At 38.5% G+C, this 22,852-nt stretch overlaps 1 protein-coding gene and 1 pseudogene across 2 annotated transcripts in view; one reads left to right on the plus strand and one right to left on the minus strand.

Annotated features, from left to right (window-relative positions):
- LOC108529706 (serine/arginine-rich splicing factor 10-like) overlaps nucleotides 1–19,512 on the minus strand; it is a 158,713-nt pseudogene extending 139,201 nt beyond the window's left edge.
- The window catches only part of SLC35F4 (solute carrier family 35 member F4), a 291,906-nt gene that overhangs the window by 210,634 nt on the left and 58,420 nt on the right, over nucleotides 1–22,852 (plus strand). The window lies entirely within an intron of this gene.

Raw genomic sequence — 22,852 nt, forward strand, 5'->3', positions numbered from 1 at the left:
AGGAGCCAAGAAAGAGCTCAGAAAGCTAGCACGCTTGTCCATGGGGTTTCTTATTATTTCTTGTTTCTGGTTTATTGGTAGTCATTAAAGTTCTAGCTCTATGGAGTTCAGAATCGAGCTTGCAGAAAGCTTCTGAAAATTCTAGTCTCTTCCATACTTATGTATTTGATTTTACCTACTTAAGACATGAAGTTAGATCACATTCCATTTAAAATTCATGTTAGAGGCTGAGAATCCTTTCTGCCTGTTGCCAGGATGTCCGTCTTTCCTCTTGGAGCTTCTTTCCTGGGGGTCCTCCAGTTACCCTAGGATGCCTCCATGATCTAGTGGGTCAGTCCTTTTTATTACCCCTGAAGCTGAAGAGGCCCGCTCTGCCCACCGAGGCTTCACTGCCCTCTGGCTGTTGCTGCTGTGGAGTCACATTGAGCAGTCCTGTGTGGGCTCCCACCCACTGCTCTGCCTCTGGTAAAGGTCCCATTGGACAGAGGAGGATAAACTTTTCTCACTCAGTATTTCACTCTCCTCTGGTCCCTGCAGCCATCTTAGCCCTGGAAGCTCAGAACTACAGAACTGTAGGTAAACAGAGCTCTCAGCTCTCTCACACACACACACACTCACACACACACTCACACACTCATTCACACACACACACACACACGCACACTCACAGAGACATTTTCCCAAGCCACAGCCATGGAGCTCGAATGACCAGTCTAGAAAGTGCTCCATCAGCTCCACCCCATGCCTGGCTCTAGGAGGGCTATTGCTCTCCTCATGCTCAAAGGGCCAGTCCTGGTTCCTCTTGCTGCCTGTTTGATGGGGTTACTCCTCAGAGGTGGTTCTTTGGAAACTGAGGACTCTTGGTATCTGTGACGGCTGCTGTACCTCACCTGTCCCCAGCACTGTCAAGGAAGGGGATGACATCAGACATCACTAGCTCTGGGAGCACTGGCTGGGCTTCATAGGGCCAGAGGCAATCCACCCCCACCACCGACCCACTTCACTCCTCAGGATGACTCATTTTCTCAGAATTCAGTCAGAATGCCTCACTGGAAACTCCAGTAGGTCATTACCAAAGTAAAAACGTCTAATGTTGATATATTTGGCAAGCTTTGGGCGTTTAGTCCAAAGCATTTGTTCATTTGATCAGTCAGTCAGCTGACATGTTTTGAGCACCAGCTGTGTGTTAGGTCCCGATCTAGCAGTGAACAAGACTGACAAGCTCTCTGTCTTCATGAGTTTATATCCTAATGGGAGAAGAAGGCACTAGATGAGTGAACACATTGATGAGGAAGATGGTTTGGGATTGTGATATAAGCCGAAATATTAAAGGAAATAAATGGAGTAATGTTATGGAGTGTAACTGAGGGGATAGCTACTTCAGATAGGGTGTTTGGGGAAGGCCTCTCTTAGAAGGTGGTATTTGGTCTGAGACCTGAAGGATTACAAGTTCCCAGCCATGCCAGGAGCTGAGGAAGGGTTCCAGGCACAGGGAACAGCACATTCTAAGGCCTTGATACATGAACAAACTTGGCCAGTTTGAGAACACTACACAGAACCAGTGAGTGAAAGAAGCAGTGCCATGAGGCTGACCTGGAGGAGTGGGCAGGGGATGGACCATGGAGGACTTTATAAGCCTAAGGGAAGAGTCTGGATTTAAGTATAGCAAAGCCATTGAAAGGATCTAAGCAGGAGAATGGTATGATCTGACTGCCATTTTTTTAAAGACCACACTCTGGCTGCTATGTGAAGTACAGGTGAAAGGAGGGTCTGGAGCCAGAGAGACCCATTAGCAGATTACCGTAGTGAGCTGGGCTGGACATGACAGAGGTATGAATTAGGTGATAGACATAGAGATGGTGGGAAGTAGACGTAGTTGAGGTGTGTTTTGGGCAGAATCAATAGAACTTGCTGATGAATTAGGTGATGGGGGTGCAGGAGAAGAATACTAACTGGTTGGACGGTGATGCTATTTGTTGAGATGTAAATGAGGAGAGAAATATTTGGGAGTGAGGAAAATAACAATTTCTGCTTGAGACATTTTTAAGTTCGGGATAATATTAAACATTCCAAGCCAAAATTGACAAATGGGATCTAATTAAAACTAAAGAGCACAGCAAAAGAAACTACCATCAGAGTGAACAGGCAACCTACAGAATGGGAGAAAATTTTTGCAATCTACTCATCTGACAAAGGGCTAATATCCAGAACCTATAAAGAACTCAATCAAATTTACAAGAAAAAAACAACCCCATCAAAAAGTGGGCAAAGAATATGAACAGACACTTCTCAAAAGAAGACTTTCATACAGCCAACAGACACATGAAAAAATGCTCATCATCACTGGCCATCAGAGAAATGCAAATCAAAACCACAATGAGATACCATCTCACACCAGTTAGAATGGCAATCATTAAAAAGTCAGGAAACAACAGGTGCTGGAGAGGATGTGGAGAAATAGGAACACTTTTACACTGTTGGTGGGACTGTAAACTAGTTCAGCCATTGTGGAAACCAGTGTGGCGATTCCTCAAGGATCTAGAACTAGAAATACCATTTGACCCAGCCATCCCATTACTGGGTATATACCCAAAGGATTATAAGTCATGCTACTATAAAGACACATGCACACGTATGTTTATTGCAGCACTACTCACAATAGCAAAGACTTGGAATCAACCCAAATGTCCATCAGTGACAGACTGGATTAAGAAAATGTGGCACATATACACCATGGAATACTATGCAGCCATAAAAAAGGATGCGTTTGTGTCCTTTAGGAACATGGATGCAGCTAGAAACCATCATTCTCAGCAAACTATCACAAGAACAGAAAACCAAATACCCCATGTTCTCACTTATAGGTGGGAATATATTCTCACTTATAGTGGGAATTGAACAATGAGATCACTTGGATGCAGGAAGGGGAACATCACACACCAGGGCCTATTGTGGGGAGGGGGTAGGAGGGATAGCATTAGGAGATATACCTAATGTAAATGACGAGTTAATGGGTGCAGCACACCAACATGGCACATGTATACATATGTAACTTGCACGTTGTGCACCTGTATCCTAGAACTTAAAGTATAATTTAAAAAAAAAAAAAAATTCCAGTAAGGGTACCAAGTAGGAAGCTGCATGTGAGATATTTTGAGCTGTGGGAAAGCCAAAGCTAAAGACAATTTGGAATGATCAGCCTATGGGTAATATTAAATCTGTAGACCTGAATGAGATCTCTCAGAGGAATGAGTGAGAATAGATGAGAATGGACCCTGGACCGGACCTCGGGCACTCCAACATTAATGATCAGGTGGAAGAGTCACATTAGAAAAACAAACTAAGAAGGAACTGTTGGTGAAGTAGGGGGAACTCCAGGAAGATATAGCATCCTGGAAGCTAAGAGAGGTGAATGTTTAAAGACGAGGGAAAGGTCCAATACACCCAGTGCTTCTGAAAGGAAAGGGAGATGAAGGAAGGCGTTGAGACATGGGGTGCATATCTGAGGCTGCAGGGCACAGGTAGTGTTTCTTACCCACCAGCCCCAGAAAAACTTTTGAAATATCAAATCTCTGAATTCAGTATTGAGACATCAGTTCCCTTTGGTAAATTTTGGGGGGATTTGGTGATTTGCTTTTAAGTAGGGCAACAAAAAAGATATATTCATTCATTTCACCAACATTACCTAGTGCCCATCACATGCCAGCCACTAGAAATATAGCAGAGAAAAATAGACGTGGCCCATTTCCATAGTCTATGACATGCTGTGGTAGGCGGAATAATGACTCCTCAGAGATGTCCACATTGGAATCCCCTAAACCTGTGAACGTGTTACCTTACATGGCAAGAAGAACATTGCAGCTGTGAATAAATTAAGGATCTTGAAGTGGAGCGATTATCCCAGATTATCTGCATGTGCCCAAGGTAATCACAAGTTTCCTTCATAAGGAGGAGGCAAGAGGGTCAGAGTCAGAGATGGAGATGTGAGGACAAAATCAGGGGCGATACGGGGATCATGAACCAAACAAGGCAGGCAGCTTCTAGAAACTGGAAAAAGCAATGAAAATGTTCTCCCCTGGAACCTCCAGAAGTAATGTAGCCCTGCCAATCAATTTTAGACTTCTACCACCAAAACTGCAATATAATAAATCTGTGTTGTTTTAAGTCATTATCTTTTGGTAATTTGTTACAGCAGCAAGAGGAAACTCATGCAAAAGTGAAGCACATTAGCACACAAATAAAGGGAGTAATTATAAATTGGGACACAAGCTATGATGTGAAGGAAAGGAAAATGTGTGAGAAGTTTCAACAGAGGAGCTGATTTAGGTTAAGGAATCAGGAAGGCGTCTCTGAGGAATGATCTTAAGTGCCACTTGAAAGATGAGAAATAGGTAGGCAGACAAAGAAGTGAACTGCAAGTGCGCAGACAGGAAGGACAGAGATGAGGCCAGGGTAACTGAAGCAGAGTGAGTGAGTGGTAGGGCTGTCAGATTTAGTAACTAGAAATATAGTGCACACAGTTAAATTTCAGCTTAAATAAACAATAAATCATTTCTAGTATAAGTCTTTGCAATATATTACCTGTATTTTACCTGACAGCTAATGTGAGGGAGAGTGATTCTACAAAGATCAGATCATGCAGGGTGTTGCTAGAGAGCTTGCATAAAGCTTAGATTTTACTTTTCAGAAAGAAACAAATATGCTTTGTACATACTTAAAAGCTCAGTTTCCTTTCTCCTTTTTAAGAAAGGTCCATAAACCATCCATATTTATAGTTTTAACTGAAAAATTAAGAAAAGGGGAGAGGAATATAGTTTTGGGGAGAAGACTCTCAAGCTTATTCTTGAAACAGCCACTACTAACTCACTGCATGTGGCATCTAAACTGAAACCCACTGCATGTCATTGAATCTAAGATTTTAAGGTACATGAATGTGTTATGTAGCTCTAAGAAAAAGATGGCAATAAACTATGACATATTGTTTTCATATTGTTTCGAATTTTATTTTATGTTTGTTTGAAATGGCTCTTTTAGGCTTCTTTAAATATAAAGTGTTAGCAGCTATCTTTCTTGGTTTTTAAAAATTATTTTGTTTTAGATTAACTGTCTCTGTTGTTAATACACAAACAGTTAAATGCCCATATCACACAAATTACTCATCAATTCCATTTTTGAGGTCCATATTTTCCATGCTGTAGCATCCTCTGTGCCATCAAGAATGATGATGATGTATCATTTCTTCAAATAGTGCTCTATGATCGCCTTCAGAATTTTTTCCAAGTTTTTGACACCTGAGGTGTAGTATCTGATGCTGGCATTTTAAAAAGTCTTGCCAGAAGTTATTGTCAAAGTGAAATCAGAGCTGGACAATAGTGAAAACACTAAAAAGAGGTTTTATTTGGGAACCACAGCAATAAGGGAAGAGACTTCCACATGAAACTGAGCTCAATTCTGAATAAAGCATGGGCAAGTGGAAATTTTAAGTCACGGAACAGAGAGAGGGTCTGTGGTTGGAAAATTAATAAGAGGAAAGATCAGGGTAGTGGGGATTCTGGCTAACTGACCTAATAGGATTCTTGCTGAGGACAGGCCGGGGAGATCAGACGCTGCCTGGGGGATGGTAGAGGATGAGGAACCCAATTACATATTGAGGGTGATCGGGTGTGAAGGATGAGGATTCTGCTTAAACTGACTTAGCAGGGTTCTTTCTAAAACTGGATTTTATAAGGAAGAACACAGATGGGTCTAGGAAAAGGTTCAGGAGCTTAACCAAAGTTTGTTCATGCAAAGAATATTTTTCAATATCAGTGGAAGCTTTTCAGACAAGGCCAGGATTCCTATTTCTTCCTCAGATAGTCCTTCAATGGCGTGTGGACTGAAACATCAAGGGGTTGAAGTTGTCCAGTAATGCCACCAGGAAGTACAGTGAAGGCCACGCATTCCAAGACAGCCGCCACATGGCTAACAGTGATTGTAAGACACTGTTAGCTCTAAAACCAATTTTTATTTTGAAGGTTGTTAGACTTTGAAAAAATCTATATCTTATAAAATACAGTGTTTGCCATGAATAAGATAACCTTTTATATTCCAATAACTATAGTCTTGTGGAAAAGCAAAATGATCACCTAAGCACAAGTTAATTTGTTGTTTATATAAAATCAGCCCTGAAAGAGGAGTATTGTGGGGTTTTTTTTTTTCCACTAGCACTCGGTCTTCAATGTAAATACCTTCACTAACAATAGAAAGAGTTAAACGTAGAAAGAAATGGCGATTGCAACCGTGGTTACTTAGGAGTTTGTCTAGATAAGGTTAACAATCACCTCCCCATCTCACCTTAGCAAGTGGCCTTATTGCTATTTTATTTATCCATGGGCAACTGTGGGACAAAGTAATAAAATAAGGCAATTAACCTCTAATGAATCTCTAGGGTCAAGCAATCCAGATTTGCAGACATTCCAGAAATAGAGACTATGTATTTGTGTTACTGCAATGGATATTTGTGTTTATAGATTAGAGTTGATTGTGCAGTCCCCAATGGTACATCCAAGTTACTCAATCTTTAGTAATTCCCAAATAATGGCTTTTAGGAAAACAGACTTGTAGGCCTAGAAGTTATTTATATACACCTTTCTTAAGACTATGCTCTTCATCAGTGAATCTAGACAGGTGAGTGTTGCTTATCTTCATAAATATGTCTGTGCAAGGGTAAAGTATTGCCTATTAATACAAAGTATCCTAGGTAATAGCTGCAGTGTAATAGCTGTTCTATGTAATAGCTGTAGTGTTAAAACTTTTGTAAATTTTGTTTCCTTTAACTCTAAATTAAATCATGTTTTAATGGTACTATGAAATATTGACATTTAAAAGCATTACAGCATGAATCATTTTCTAATAGAATCACTTCCCAGTTTATCCATTTTGTGGTTTTGGAGGCTTAAGTCTTGAGTTTTCTTAAAATAGATCATGACTTTAACAGGCTAATTTCAAATCTTCAGCTAGAAAGTGTATCTAGATTTCCTCTCTTGTTATTTTTGGGGGTGTTTCTGTTTTATTGGGTTTTGCTGACTAGGGTCATCCAGTCTCTTTCATCTTAAAGATGAGGAAACTGAGGCCCAAAGGGATTAGGTTCACCTGGAAATCCCAGTCTCTGGCATCTTATTCTGGGGCCATCTCTGTTGGCTTTGGTAAGATTTTCAGTGAAACTGAGAGACAATGTTGTTTATCATAGGCTCATTTAAAAAATACTCTAAAGTTAGCATGTTTATGATCATCTTTCCTCTGAGTAAATAATTAGGATGCAATAGGTGCTTCTGATATTGAATAGAAAAAGGCTTACATTTTATAAATGATTACCTTTGCTTTCTCTCTAAGGCTAGTTAGTGTTTGTTTATAGAACAACTGTTTCTTTATAATATTGTATTGATTTTCACTTTTGTGTGGTAATGCTTTCTAGCAAGAAAATGAATTGTTAAAAGACCAGAAAACCATTACATTGGTGTGCAGAGTCAGCCACTATTTATCAATTAATTTATAGTTCACATAAACTTATATTTTCTATCATTTTATAAAGTTCATGCTATATAAATTGCCTTCAATCAGATCTATCTGAGTTCTATTTTTATGTTAATATTGTTTGTAAAATTTAAGCTAATTCTTTTCTCATCTCAAGTGGCTTTCTTTAAGGACTGAACATAAAAAGTGATTATCTTTTCTAAGTGTTATTTTGACAGAGATAATCTGTATAAACCAAACTTATGGAAATATATTATCCAAAATGATATATCAGGGCTCTGTGTGACAATACTTGCTGTATAACCTCAGTTATTTTACTTACCTTCTCTGAGTCTCAGTACTTTCATTCATAAAATGGAGATAATGCCTCATTGAATAAGTAACAAATACAATATCCTTTTCAATGCTCTTGAAGTACTATTTGGCACATGTAAAAAGGTGTTGCTGGAATTTGTTAAGTGTAGGAGATGTGTACCGAAATAATACAGGGGAGTTACTCTGAGTCACAATTTAAGAGGTAGAAAACAGCTCTAAGTTTGCAATTGGTTCAAGCCCCATGTATTCTCTTGGCTTGAAGTTTTTATACATTTTCTTTTTCCTTTCTAAAGTCTGGAGGAATTCTGTATCTCTTTTTTGTCAGTACTTTTTGTGATTAGGAATTAGATGGATAGAGATAGATTCTTTATCTTTCCTCTATTCAGTGGGGATTTACAGAATTTTGGTTGCCAGTACGTTGGAAACACCATAAAGTCAAGATGTTGGAACACACAAATCCTCCTGGAACATTTACAGCACATTACAGAAGATAAGGAAACCAGCAGAGACCATTGGAGAGAAACTTTAACTCTCTCTTCCTTCTTGTGCCTGCCTTTCTAGATTAGGGACCAGGTCATTTATTATGGGATATAAGTTGTGATATTCAAAGGAAGATATTGTATTGAGAGGAGAGGAGAAATGTTTAATATAGAAAAAGGGAGAGGTCTTTGTTGGCTTTGAAGAAAAGTTTGTTTCTTAAAGCTAAAAGTGAGATAATGGCCACACATGACCATGATGTTGATGGGCACCATAAGCTAAAAAGAGTTTCTTACGGTTATCCTGGACAGATCAGCCCATGTTTTCCCTTTATTATTCCAAACATCAGTGAGGCCCAGCTTTCTAAGGCAGAAGTTTTGCTCCATAAATTGTAGTAGTTAGATATACTAGTAGACTCATGATTAGTAGACCTATGCACTAGTAGGCTAGTAGACTTAACAGTTGTCATTTATGGGATAAATTGGGGTGAATACCTTGTCCTCTGCCACATCACCTAATAAAGTACTGGGCCCCTCACCAAGAAAGCAATAATGTCCTGGAATTATTTTGATATGGAATTATCAGAGCTTCACTTGGAGATATTTTAAAATTGTATCTGGCACTAATGAAACAAATAAATATGACCTTTATTTGAATACAAAGCCCATGGCTCTTGTGTTTTGGTAAACCCAAACTGAACATAATAATGAACCAACATAAAATTTTATAGACCTTAGCTGATCCCAAGCAGGAAACACTATACTAACATAGGGGTGGGGAAAATGGGGAATCCTCAATTATTCTGTGTTTTTAATTTATGCACATAGTTATAAGAAGATGAGAAAATGGTTTCACAAAAGTAGAATGAGAAGAGGGATATCTTGTGTCATTAATGAGGCAGGATATATTTAGGGCAAGAAACAGGCAGTGTAGTAATTTGGGGTCATCTCTCTTTATCTCTTGTTAGCTCAGACTCTGTAATTGACTTAATTTAACTTAGCTAATGAGGTTATTTTTCAAATAGTTTTCTAAATACTGGCATTAGCTGATTAGGTCAAAGGTCATCAGCCTCTTGTTTAGGGCCATTAAAATGATTCCAATGCCTTCACTTACAGGTAACAGACTCCTAACTCAAACTAGGGCTCAGAAATAAAAGGCAGAATTTTGGGGTTTATGACACCGAAAAGTCCAGGAAATGTTTGACTTCAGGTAAGTCTTGAAAGAATGAACACTTGGTCTCTCTCCATTTTGTGTGTATGTGGCAAAGATGACCCCAACTCTAGGCTTGCATTCTATAGGAGTTGGGGACCTCTGACCTAAACCATATAGATTTAGAGTGGAAGAGAGGTGGTTCCTTGTGGGAAAATCATAGCTGTCATCCAGAGGAAGGGGTTTGGGACACATAAGAGTAACATCTGTTCCCTCCAGCCACTTGCCTTTCCTGTAGTAGCCTTCCTTGTGTCAGAAGGGCTAATTCTTGTTTTAGTCCCATTTGTTTCCATAAAACACATGTCGACTGAAAAATCACACAATTATAAATTTGAAAGGAGACTTTATTTATTTAAAGGGTGCACCCTGCAGTTTGGGAGGTGGGCCTCTGGCTGAAACTGGAAGCAAGCATTTCAAAGAAGTAAGGGTTGCCGCAGGAGATTTGTGCTGAATGGTTTGGCTAAATTTATGTATTCAACAGCTTACAAGAAGAGCTATGAATATTCACAAAGGGGCCCCTAACACATGTGGGCTGAACAAACATGCATGTTACATACAACCTATGTTCACTCTGGGGCTGAGACTTAACCTTTAAATGCATTACGATTAGGCCCTGCACATCAGAAGGTGACACAGGGACATAAAGGCACTCAGTTTGCAGCCTTTGTAAACTAGCCAGAACCGGTCAATGGTCAGTGGTCTCTTATCAGGAGAAAGTTACTGAAATCAGTCCTATCCAAACAAAGCTGTAGCTATTGCTTGTGGAATAAGGGTGTCAGTTATTCAGAGTCTGCTAGTGGATGGGCTGCAATTGTTTCAATATTGCTTACCAGGAGGCCAAGGCTTGTTTAGCTGCTAGAGAAAGAGAAACTGTGTGGCAGTTAGGACATAGTTTATTCTTATGTAGGGGAGGATGGCTTAACTCCTGCCCAGTATGACCATAGGTTTCATTTATAATTTGTTATTACCACAAAGGGTACATTCCATCTGTCTTATGATCTCTATTTTAATATTAATGCTGGTCAGTTGTGTCTAAACTGCAAAAGGGACGGGGTATAAGGAAGTGTGTCTGACCTCCCGTCTCATCATGGCCAAGACTCAGTTTTTAATCTCTTTGGGGTCCCTTTTGCCAAGAGGGACTCATTCAGTCAGGGGCTTAGGCTTTTATTTTTAGTTCTCATATGAAACCAGGTAGCTTCATGCCCTAGTCTCCTCAGTGTTCATAATAATGTTTGTATTACATTATATTAAAACAGTAATTTAGAATATGTAAAATGGTACAGTCTAATGGTGGTAATTCCTTTTAGAGGCAACTTTTAGCACCTCCTTCAAATAGCCTGGAAGATTGAGCCTGCTTCTAATACATTAGTCCTAAGCTAAACCTTCCTCGGAGAGGATCCCATTTTACGTATTTGGACATTTGCATGTGTTTCTTTATAAAATATGTAAGACTGCAGGGAGAAGCACTTCCCATCGCCACCATAGGGTCAAGGAGCTGGGCGCTACAGCACAGCAACAGCTTCCTCCAGAGAGGTCTCTTTTACAGGTGGGGTTAGGAGACGCATTCTGACTTTAGGATCTGAGGGACAAGACACTGATTGCATTGTTCTCCACAATGCAAAACTGAAGGAGAAGGAGTTCAGTTGTAAGATTCTACTTCAGCTGTTGTTATTGTCATCAGCATCCTGTAGAAAAAGAGGCACTTTTTTCTATAGGTTGATGGGTTTGTTGACTTGTTTCAGAGTCCCAGGATTTATTTTTCACTCCCAAGAAAGTCACTTGGCCACTCTAAGCCTTGGTTTCCTCATCTATAAATTGGAATTAAGATCAATTGCTCTAAGGTCCAATGAAATAACATATGCAAAGCTTCCTTGTATAAACTATAAACACTTTTACATATGATTCATTCAGGGATGAAGCTCTCCTTGACTAGAACCTTGTGACTGGTTCTGCTGTGGTTAATGCTGTGGTTAATAAACACTAGTCTGTGGCTTGCATTTTGTTGGCAGTTGTAATATTTCTGTAAAATAAAGCATTTGGAGTCACTTTTATAATGTAAAATAACAAGGAGGGCTTTGTTGGCCTAGGTGGTTCATTAAAAAGTCTCTAATAATGTATAGGGTTGCCAGATTTTGCAAATAGAAAACTAGTATGCTCAGATAAATTTGAATCAAATGAATAACAAATAATTTTAGTCTAAGTCTATCTGGCATAGAGCATGGGATTTTATCCGGTAAACCCACCAAAAATATCAGTAGACTGCAAGCAGGAATCATTATCTAACTTATTTTTATATTTCCAAATCTTAGTACAATCCCTGACCCATAGCAAGTGTTTAATACGTAATTCTGGAATAAAGCAATCAGTAGAATATCTATTTGGAAAGCTGTTGTTCATATGACAAATTGCTTTTATCAAGCTTTTTCAGCTTTGCTTTTCTCGTCTCTTAAGTAAAGATAATAGTAACTGCCTCACTAATTAATGGAAGAATAACATGGAGTGGGGTATATGAGCATTCCTTATTGGCTGTTAAAGCAGTCTACAAGTGTGCTGCAAATGTGTTATAAACCCCACAAGGAGTAGAGCTACCACGTATTTTCAGTGCAACCTCTGCAATAAAGAGTAGAACATAAGTTTTCAAAAACATGTTAGTGAGGTCTACACGTTTAGTAAGTAAATCTAGTGTCCTGAAAACAGTTCCCATCGGGCTGTTCCCTTTTCCACCTGGAGGAGTCAGCACCCAGTGTTTAAGCTTGGTTGGGTTTCTGCAGAGAATTAAACTGTGCCTAACTCCTACTGGTTCTCCTGCTCTCTTAATGTCTCCATTGTCTAACTTGGAGATTGTGAAGCAAACACTGGATCGCTGTGGCAGTTCTGGATAATTTTCTTAAAGCCACCTATTAACAGCATACAAAACCTACTCCAGCCAATCAACAGTAAGACCCTACATGGAAGTAAAAGCTGTTTTACTTCACCTGGTGTAGCCAGGAAGTTATGAGTTAAGGCTCCATTTTCCCTTGCTTTGCTAACATTTTCACATGCTGTTGAAGTAGTGAGTGGTTTTTAGGTGCCATATGTGTTGGCGTAATTACATACACTGGCATAAATTGTTTGATGCAATTTCTCAAACTTATTTAAATTTGTTCTCAGAAATCAAAACAGCTCATTAGCTTCCAAGAATATGTTTGTAATTCCTGGAAAATAATTTCTTGTGGCATTTCAAGTTTGACATATTAAGTTGCCATTCTTGAGGGCTTCCTGAATTTTAGTTTTGCAGATGCTTATTAATTAAGCATCTGTCTCCTTTACTGGCTTCATCTCAACCTCACATCTAAATGTTGGTGGCCTTGGAGCTCAGTGCTGGTTCCTCTTGTAGTGCTGTGTGTTAGCTCATCTCACCCAACCCTGTGACAATTAAACATCTCTCAGCTGACTATTCCCATATTTCTCTAGCCCAGTGTTATCTTCTGAGCAACAGGCCTTTTTGACATCCCCACTTGGATGTAATGTATTTCTCAAACTTAACACATCTGAAATGAGCTGCTTAGTCTCCTTCCCACCCGTCTCCGCACTTCAGTGAGTACTCCTCTCTCCCCCGTAGTTGTTTCTCTCCTATTGTTCAGTAAAGGACAAAAATATCCACCCAGTTGCAAAAGCCAGATATACGGAGGTTATTCTTTTTTTTTTTTTTTTTTTTTGAGAAAGAGTCTTACTTTATCACCCAGTCTATAGTGCAATGGCATTATCATAACTCACTGCAGCCTCAAACTCCTGAGCTCAAGCAATCCTCCCGCCTTAGCCTCCCAAGTAGCTAGGATGATAGGTGCATGCCATCACACCTTACTAATTTCTTTTTGGTGGGTACAGGTTTCACTATGATGCCCAGGTTGGTCTTAAACTCCTGGCCTCAAGAGATCCTCCTGCCTCACCCTCCTGGGGTTACAGGCATAAGCCGCAACCAGTCAAGGGGGTTTTCTTAACACTTCTGATCCCTCATCTTCTGCCTCTATCCCTTTCCTGACTTGGATTGGATAATCCATCATCAAAGCTTGTTATGTCTGTCTCCGAAACTGTTTCAGCTCTAGCTACTTGTCTTCATCTCCACCTCACTGCTCTAGGTGAAGCCACTATCTTTCACCTGAACTCTCTTCTCCATCCTAGTCCATTCTCCACACAGTTACCACGGTGATCTTTTAAAACTACAAACAAAATCGGCAGACTTCCTTGCTTAAAACCACGCAATAGCTTTGAATTAGGGGGAAAAAAATCCAAATCTCACCCCATGGCCTGAGGCAGTATCTGGCCCCTGCCTGCCTTCACAGGTTTATCTCACCTGTGAATTCCTCACTCACTCACTGCATTCCAGCCATACAGGAGTTTTCTCAGTTTTTCCAATGAATGATGCTGCTGCCACCTGCCATACTCCACCCACTTCACTCCTTCTTGTCATTCTTATCTTTCAGTTCAAACGTCACTCCCACACTCTAAGGCACCATGAACATAAGAATCTTGCCCACATGTGTTTACATGACTGAGCACAGAGCTGGCACACAGTAGACACTCAAATTTGGTACACTGAATGAAAGAATAAAGGAAGGAAGGAGGGGATGTACTCTAGATAAGGCCACATCCTTCTGTTATACATCTTCATAGCACTATTCCCTAGCCTTCAACCGTACTTATCACAACTTACATTTTATTAGTGAGATAGGTGATTAGTTTCACCTGCCTCTTTAGACTCCATGAGAGCAGGAACATGTCTCATTTTATCCCAGAGCCTAGCACATTCCTAGCATCTGGTGGGTGCTCAGGACATGGCTGGTTGTGGTTGTTGCTGCTAAATTCTTGGTCCTTATCTCATTTTACAACTTTAACATAGCTGAGCACATCATTCTCCTTGAAGCACTACCTTCCTCTAATGCTGGATTCTAACTCTCCTACATCCCCTTTTCTGGTTCCATCTTTCTCATTCTCATATGCAGGTTCCTTTTCTGCTCTTAGTTCCCTTAAAGTTAGCATTCTGTCCATAGTAGATTCATACTGTGGAATACTGCTCCACAATAAACAGAAACAACGATTGATACACACAACTTGTATACATCTCAGGGCATTATGCTGAGTGAAGAAAGCCAATCTCAAAATGTTATATACTGTGTGGTTTAATTTCTCTAATGGTTTCAAAATGACATATAGTAATGGATAATAGATAGGTAGTTGTCAAGGGCTGGGATAGAGGAAGGAGACGAGAAAGGGAAAGCATGAGAGAGTTTGGGGGTGATGAAACTGTTCTATATCTTACTATGGTGGTGGTTACACAAATCTATATATGTGATAAAATGCTGGGTGAAGGGTACATGGGAAGTCTCTGTACAAGTTTTGCAACTTTTATGTGAGTCTCAAATTATTTCAAAATAAAAAGTTTTTTAGAAGTTAGTATTCTTTCACATCACCTGTCATCAGGGAAATACCACTTGGAGCAATGAGATACCAGTACGTATCTATTAGAATGGCCCAAATCAGAACACTGACAACATCAAATGCTGGAGAGCATGTGGAGCAACAGGAATTCTGAGTTATTGTAGTGGAAATGCAAAATGGTATAGCACCTTTAGAAGATAATTTGACAGTTTCTTACAAAGCTAAATATACTCTTACCACACAATCCAGTAACCTCACTCCTTGGTGTTCATTCAAAGGAGCTGAAAACTGATGTCTGCAAAAAATCCTGCACATGGCTAGTTAGAGCAGCTTTCTTCATAACTGCCCAGACTTAGATGCAATCAAGATGTCCTCTAGTAGGTGAATGGATAAACTGTGGTACATGCAGACATTGGAATATTATTGAGTGTTAAAAAGAAATGAGCTATCAGGTTATGAAATGACATAGAGGAAACTTAAATGCACATTACTAAGTGAAAAAAGCCAATTCTGTAAAGGCTGTAGACTGTATGATTCCAATGATATGACAGTCTGGAAAAGGCAAAGTAATTGAGACAGTGAAAAGGTAAGTGTTTGTCATAGATTGAAGGGAGGGAGGGATGGAAAGGGAGGGAGGCAAAGCATAGAGGATTTTTAGGGAAGTGAAAGTATTCTGTATGATACTCCAAGGGTGGATATATGTCATTATAAATTTGTCAAAAGCCCATAGTTGGAGGTTAAAGTGAGCCAAGATCGCACCACTGCGCTCCAGCCTGGGCAACAGAATGAGACTCTGTCAAAAAAAAGATAAAAAAAAAACCCACACCTATGAAATGTATGACACCAAGAGTGAACCCTAATGTGAATGACGGCCTTGGGTGATAACACAGTGTCTGCATAGGTTCATCAATTGTAATCAACGTGCCACTGTGGGAGAGATGTTGGTAGTGGGGGAGGCTATGCATGTGTAGGGGCAGGAAGTACATGGGAAATATCCGAACCTTCTCAATTTTGCTGTGAACCTAAAACTGCTCTAAAAAATACAGTCTATTTTTTAAGAAGTTAGTATTCTTCAGGGATCCTTGAAGGCCTGCCTTTCTTTACCTCCTGTGAGCTCTCCCTGTGACTCCTCATCTACTCTTTTTTTCCCCTCATTTTGTTTTTATTATAGCATGTTTGCTTAATTTACAGCAAGCATAAAATAAGCTGGGTCCTGTTTTGATCCAGACATTCATGTTTTAAAGGTTGTACACAATATTTGTTAAAAAGAATGTACAAAAATACCATTCTAGAAGCTTCTATAAGAGAGAAAATACAAAATTTAACCCCACAACTTTCCTCTTTGCTAGAACTGCAAACTACTGCTACAGTTTTAAATAGGCTTTTTGTTGTTTATACATCCAGGATAATCTAAAAAAAATTAAACATGCATATAAATGAATGCATAGCAGAACATGAACACTGACTGCAAACAGTAAAGAAATGAAAGTTAGAAATACTATCAAATATACAAAGGTTCTAGAATCAATCCTTTAAACACATTCCACAACAGTATTTCAGAACCATTGTTTTGTTCTTTGTAGGCAAAGCCTAGATTACTAAAACCAAAACTGAAAAAAGTAATCCTCTAAAAGGAATTGTTTCTCTGTGATAATTCTTACTTATATCTGTAAGCAAGCAATCCGAGATTTTTTTTAATTTTAGCTTTTTATTCAGAAATGAGATTGGACATGTCAAGTCACTTTTGTCCCCAAAATGATGTTTTGGAGAAATACTAGAAATTACAAATGGTTAAGGATATTACTTCTTCATTTTAGTCAGTTACTACACTGATAATCAAAACTCAGAAGATGTGACTCTTGCTTAAAACTGACTAATCCTCTTTCCAAAATTACTTTAAATTTCATGGTACCACAGAATCACCTAGAATGAGTGTTGTCTTTCAACTTGCCTCATATTGAATAAACTGAGGTGGGAAAAACAAACCTCCCTCATAACGAGGCAGGCAAATTTTGATAGAAATACACAGGCCCGTGCTGTAAGCATCAAAATTTCAGTTCTTTTACACTATGAACACACAAATCTTACTTCCAACAGCTGTAAGAAAACTAAGCAATATTGTGATCAACAGTGCTCCTTAAACTTTATAATAACTATATAAGAACATTTTTTCCCTTTAAAATTATTTTGCCATTTTAACGTGAGTTTTGTGATGTTGTCTATGTTCCAAATCTTCATAGGAACCAGAAAAAAGCAGTGAAGCCTCCACATTTCAGTCAAAAACTCAGTCTCCCTGAAAATACTATGTAACCCAGTTTGCATAATTCCCTAAGACAGTGGGGTTAACAAAAGAACTAATCCACACTTCATCATAAATAATTATCATGGGCATAGATATCTTGACAAGACATAAAGGTCCACCCTGAACCTAAATGTGTCTGAGCAGTCAGTATTGTACTGTAGCTATGACTTCACTTTTCTGTCATTCTTATTAGCAAGCTACATTTCTAGGTTAACAATTCTACCAAATACAAATATGAAAGTTTATTTGTAATAAAATAATGTTGCAAATTATGGTCAACCACATCTTTTCACCAAATACTTCAAGCATAAAAAATGGGAATCTTTACAAAAATATATCAAGACACCACAAATTGGTAGCACCCTATAACATTAAACAAACTTGACTCAAGAGTGGCTTCTCAATAGCATATCATTTTGATTATGATCATTGCCTGGTACAGGAAAACTAACAAGTGTCTTTGTAATCATAATTGCAACACTATATTCCTGATAATTTAGGTAAACCAAACTATGAATAAGTGAATGATACACGCCTAAAAATGATCATGGCTTATATTATCAGTGGCCAGTGAACACAGGACTAGTCCAAGACCTTGATACAGATTTTGACCTAGACATAGACTGTGACTTCGACTGAGATTTGGATCTAGGTGGTTCTTTTTTCCCTAATTCCTTTTCATATCTTGAGCCAGACTTATAATGTGTTTTGGAATCTATTTTCGAGGTGCCTCTAGTTTTGGTGTGAGATGCAGACCTAGAATGTGATTCAACCTTCATTTCTTCCTTGAGCTGGGACTTGGATTGTGATCTTGAATTGGATTTTGATCTTGAATTGGATTTAGATCTTGAAAAAGATTGATTTCAGTTTTGAATCTATCATATTCAGAATGGCTTCTGCTATGTTGATCTTCCAGTCGGTCTACTGTTTCTAGGACTATACGACCTTCTATAGTTGTAATCAGAAGACTGCCTTCTTGATCTCCTTCTTCCACAACTTTGGCTTCTAGAATGTCTGTATCTGTCATAATCATCATTGCATGAAGAACTGTACACATTCCTCCCTTCCTTGGCTTTCATCTGATTTAGTGTCTTCTGATCCCCCTAGGCAAACTTTATTTTAATCTGCCATCCACAAATCCACTTGCTATCACAATTATGTAAAGCGTCTTCACCATCACAAACATCCTCAAATTGAACATAAGCAAATCCTCTTGGACGGCGAATGTAGAAACCAAGCGAAACATACACATCAACTATAGGACCATAATGACCAAGTTCATGCTGTAAATCTTCATACCTGGTGTCACTGGCCATGTTCCCAAAGAAGAGAGATGTGTTCAGGGATACTGGCAGCAGGACATGGCGGCGGTGTGAGTGTCAGCCTAGAGCACTAACAGTCTCAGCAAACCGTCTGCAGCTCCGGCTGCCGATCCTCCACTCCCACTTCTCATCTACAATCATACAGTTGTAATCTCTCATTCATGCTCCTGAGCTCTGTCCCTCCTTCCTGGGTTCCTGTCTTATGTGCCCACATATCTAGCAACTATACAGATCTATGTGTGTTGATCTTGAATACATTGATGCGTATATAGTGCTAATTTCTGTGACCATTCCATGAGAAAACTGTTTCTTTTCTATTTACGGACACATTTTAACCTTGAAGTTTCTATATGGCACGACTAAATCACCCTTCATCAAAATCAGTGTATACTGTGACATCACAGTCTTTTCATGTGATTTGTGCACTGAACTCAACATTTTTCTGGAAGATATTATTGTATGTTCTTCCTTCTGGTTGCACCATGGAAATTCTGTGCCTTAGTCACATTTACATTTATATATATCTTTAGAAAGGCAATGCTTCAGTCCAGCAACTCTGCTGCACTTTAAGTGGAAAACAGTCTTTATTTCTCCTTTCATTTTTCAGTTTCCCACTGTGCCTCACAATTGATTTTTTAAAAAAAAATTTTTAGAGGAGGTCAAACATTGTTCGAATGTGGGGCAAATAGTCTCCCAGGGAGACAGCAAATCAGTCCTTGCAGCTTTCAGCAACATTCGCAGAACAGCATCTAGACACCAGCCACAGCAGAGTGTGTGCTACAGAACAGGGCACTCAAAACAAAGTCAAAGGAAGCACTGAGAACAAGACAAATCATTTCAAAAGATGAAGAAACATTCTGCAAGAGTGGTGCCCTTAGCATCCGACCATGTCTCTGAACAAAACCCACCTATATCCGATGGTAACTGTTGTTTTCCTGGGCATTTGCCCTTCTCCATGTGGCTGTTTTTATGCTTCTTGTGCTCACTGTTATCATCACTGTTTATTCTCAGGGGAAATCCATGAGATACAACTGAAATGACCTGTTGCCTAATTATGATTTTTACTGGTACACTTGGCAGTTTTGAAATTAAAATTACTTTAGGGAAATTTTTCAGAGTCCCTAAAAGAGAAAATTTTTTAAAAGTTGCCTTGATTTGACTTATTTACATATCAGGTAGTTTATTTGGAGCCCAAACTCTAATTATTGTGTTTCAGACGTTTCCATGTCTTTGACTTTGCTAATATTTCAGTAATTTATGTAGCTGCTGTTCTCCAAAAATGTATATAGACAAGGAAATGATATAAAGAATTCTATAGAAGAATCAAGAATTTGAGGAAATAAAGGAATACAAAAGGAATTGAATAAAATGTATATTTTTCTACATAGCTGAATTGAGATCTTTATCAACCTAATGGACATTCCAACTGAGCTGAGGCTGAGCCCAATTCTAAAGAATAAAGGGGAAAACAGCAATATTGGGATGAAATTGTCAGTCTTTTGGACTCAGAGACATTGACTAACGTTCAATCTTAAAGACTAAAACATTGAAGGCATTAAAAAAGGAAGGATTTAAATTTCTCTTTTTTAAAAACACTATCATTCACTTGTTTAAACATCAGGTTTTCTAAATTGATAACATTTTTATTTAATGCAGGAACAAATTAGAATTTTACCGCAAGTGGCTTTATGAATATTGTATTCAAGAATGAATAGTCAGGTAGTTTCTGCTATATTATTTCTTGGGTTCATCTAAGAGGCTGTGATCATCTGACTTTTATGATGAATAATAATAAAACAAACCAATCAGGCCAAAAGCCCAGCATAGCTATGTGAATTTTTAGCTAAATGATACTTCTTTTTAAAAATGTGGTTGAATTATTTAAAGTAAGTACAATTCCATAAGCAATTAGCTAACAATGTTTTGTTTAGACCTGGTCTGAGGAATAAATGTCTTTGCTAGACAGCATATTAACCACTAGTGTTTGATACACAGATTAATGCTTGCAACAGGGACTGGCAGGTTAAGCATTCTTCCTCAGTCTTGTTTCTCTACTCTAAATACATTTACCAAACCCATTTTTGAGACTACAAAGATAAATGCCAATCTGGGCTTTGTCCAGATGATCACAAAATATAAAATACTTTCATCCCAAATAATGAGACTTTATGTTATGTTCATCTTAAAACAAGTTACAGGATCTGAAGTCTTGCATTACTTCTAGTTGACAAGGCTGAAAAAGTAAACACACAATTTAAATGTAAAATGTAAACTTTATATTCAAGGTCATATGTTGCCTTTGCCCTTGGATAGACTTGTGAATTTCATTTATTGGAGTTACTATAGACCAGGAAAGAGAAGAAGTAGGAGCATTTGAGGGCTACAATGCCACATTGTCTCTTCCCTTTAACCAGGAACTCAACTACAGTAAATAATACCTCAGATTTTTCTTAAAAAAAGCTTTCCAAAAGGGAAAACTCTACATACCTCTTTAGAAATATCACTCTAATTATCAGTCATTACCATTTTGAATTTCTTCTTTAAATTAGCTTTATGTTAACCAAACTATGTGCTGCTACACTTTGATGTTCTTGCCTGAGAACACATTTGATGTTCTTGCCTGAGAAATGGAGGATTTTACCTCCATTTCCCAATCCACAAGTGAATACTTCAGTTTCTGATATTTTAAATGAGAGAATCTCTAAAGTTCCTTCCAGCTCTAATAGTTTTTAGCAATTATTGTATGCTATCAAGTTCTGGCTCGTGAACTTTTGGGGGACATGGATTCCTCGTTGAGTATGCAATTTAAGTTATGGACCATCTCTACAGTAATATGCACATACACATAATTTCTTGATATAGTTTTACAGTGTTTTGGGACCTTCTGAAGTCCCCAGATGTCCCTGCATCCCAGGTAAAGAACTCCTACCAGAGCACATACGTCTTCCCATTTGTGAGTTGTATAAAAAAAAAAATTGCTGGTGCTTTCTGCATGACTGGAATTTTTTTTTTTTTTTTTTTTTGTCATTTTACAGATTTATTTCTCAAGAAAAGTATTGCTATGTTTGCTTTTTAAAATATACTTTAAGTTCTGGGGTACATGTGCAAAACGCGCAGGTTTATTACATAGTTATACACGTGCCATGGTGGTTTGCTGCACCCCTCAATCGTCATTTACATTGGGTATTTCTCCTAATGGTATTCCTCCCCTAGCCCCCCACCTCACAACACGTCTGGGTGTGAGATGTTCCCCCCACCCCGTGTTCATGTGTTCTCATATACTCCCACTTATGAGTGAGAACATGCGATGTTTGATTTTCTGTTCTTGTGTTAGTTAGCTGAGAATGATGGTTTCCACTTCATCCATGTCCCTGAAAATGACATGAACTGATCCTTTTTTATGGCTGCTTAGTATTCCATGGTGTATATGTGCCACATTTTCTTTATCCAGCCTATCATTGATTGGGCATTTGGGTTGGTTCCAAGTCTTTGCTATTGTTAACAGTGCAGCAATAAACATACGTGTGCATGTGTCTTTATAGTAGAATGATTTATAATACTTTTGGCATATACCCAGTAATGAGATTGCTGGGTCAAATGGTATTTCTAGTTCTAGATCCTTGAGGAATCGCTACACTGTCTTCCACAATGGTTGAACTAATTTACACTCTTACCAACAGTGTAAAATCGTTCCTATTTCTCCACATCCTCTCCAACGTCTGTTGTTTCCTGACTTTTTAATGATCACCATTCTAACTGGCATGATATGGTATCTCATTGTGGCTTTGATTTGCATTTCTCCAATGACCAGTGATGATGAGCTTTTTTTCGTAGTTTGTTGGCTGCATAAATGTCTTCTTTTGAGAAGTGTGTGTTCATATCCTTCACCCACTTTTTGATGGGGATTTTTTAATTGTAAATTTGTTTAAGTTCTTTGTAGATGCTGGATATTAGCCCTTTGTCAGATGGATAGATTGCAAGCTTTTTCCCATTCTGTAGGTTGCCCGTTCACTCTGATGATATTTTCTTTGGCTGTGCAGAAGCGCTTTAGTTTAATAAGATCCCATTTGTCAATTTTGGCTTTTGTTGCCATTGCTTTTTGTGTTTTAGTCATAAAGTCTTTGCCTATGCCCATGTCCTGAATGGTATTGCCTAAGTTTTCTTTTAGGGTTTTTTTGGTTTTAGGTCTTACATTTAAGTCTTTAATCCATCTTGAGTTAATTTTTGTATAAGGTGTAAGGAAGGGATACAGTTTCAGTTTTCTGCATATGGCTAGCCAGTTTTCCCAACACCATTT

The sequence above is a fragment of the Rhinopithecus bieti genome, unplaced genomic scaffold, assembly GCF_001698545.2.
Source record: "Rhinopithecus bieti isolate Rb0 unplaced genomic scaffold, ASM169854v2 scaffold_6717, whole genome shotgun sequence".
In the NCBI taxonomy this organism is placed as follows: Eukaryota; Metazoa; Chordata; class Mammalia; order Primates; family Cercopithecidae; genus Rhinopithecus; species Rhinopithecus bieti.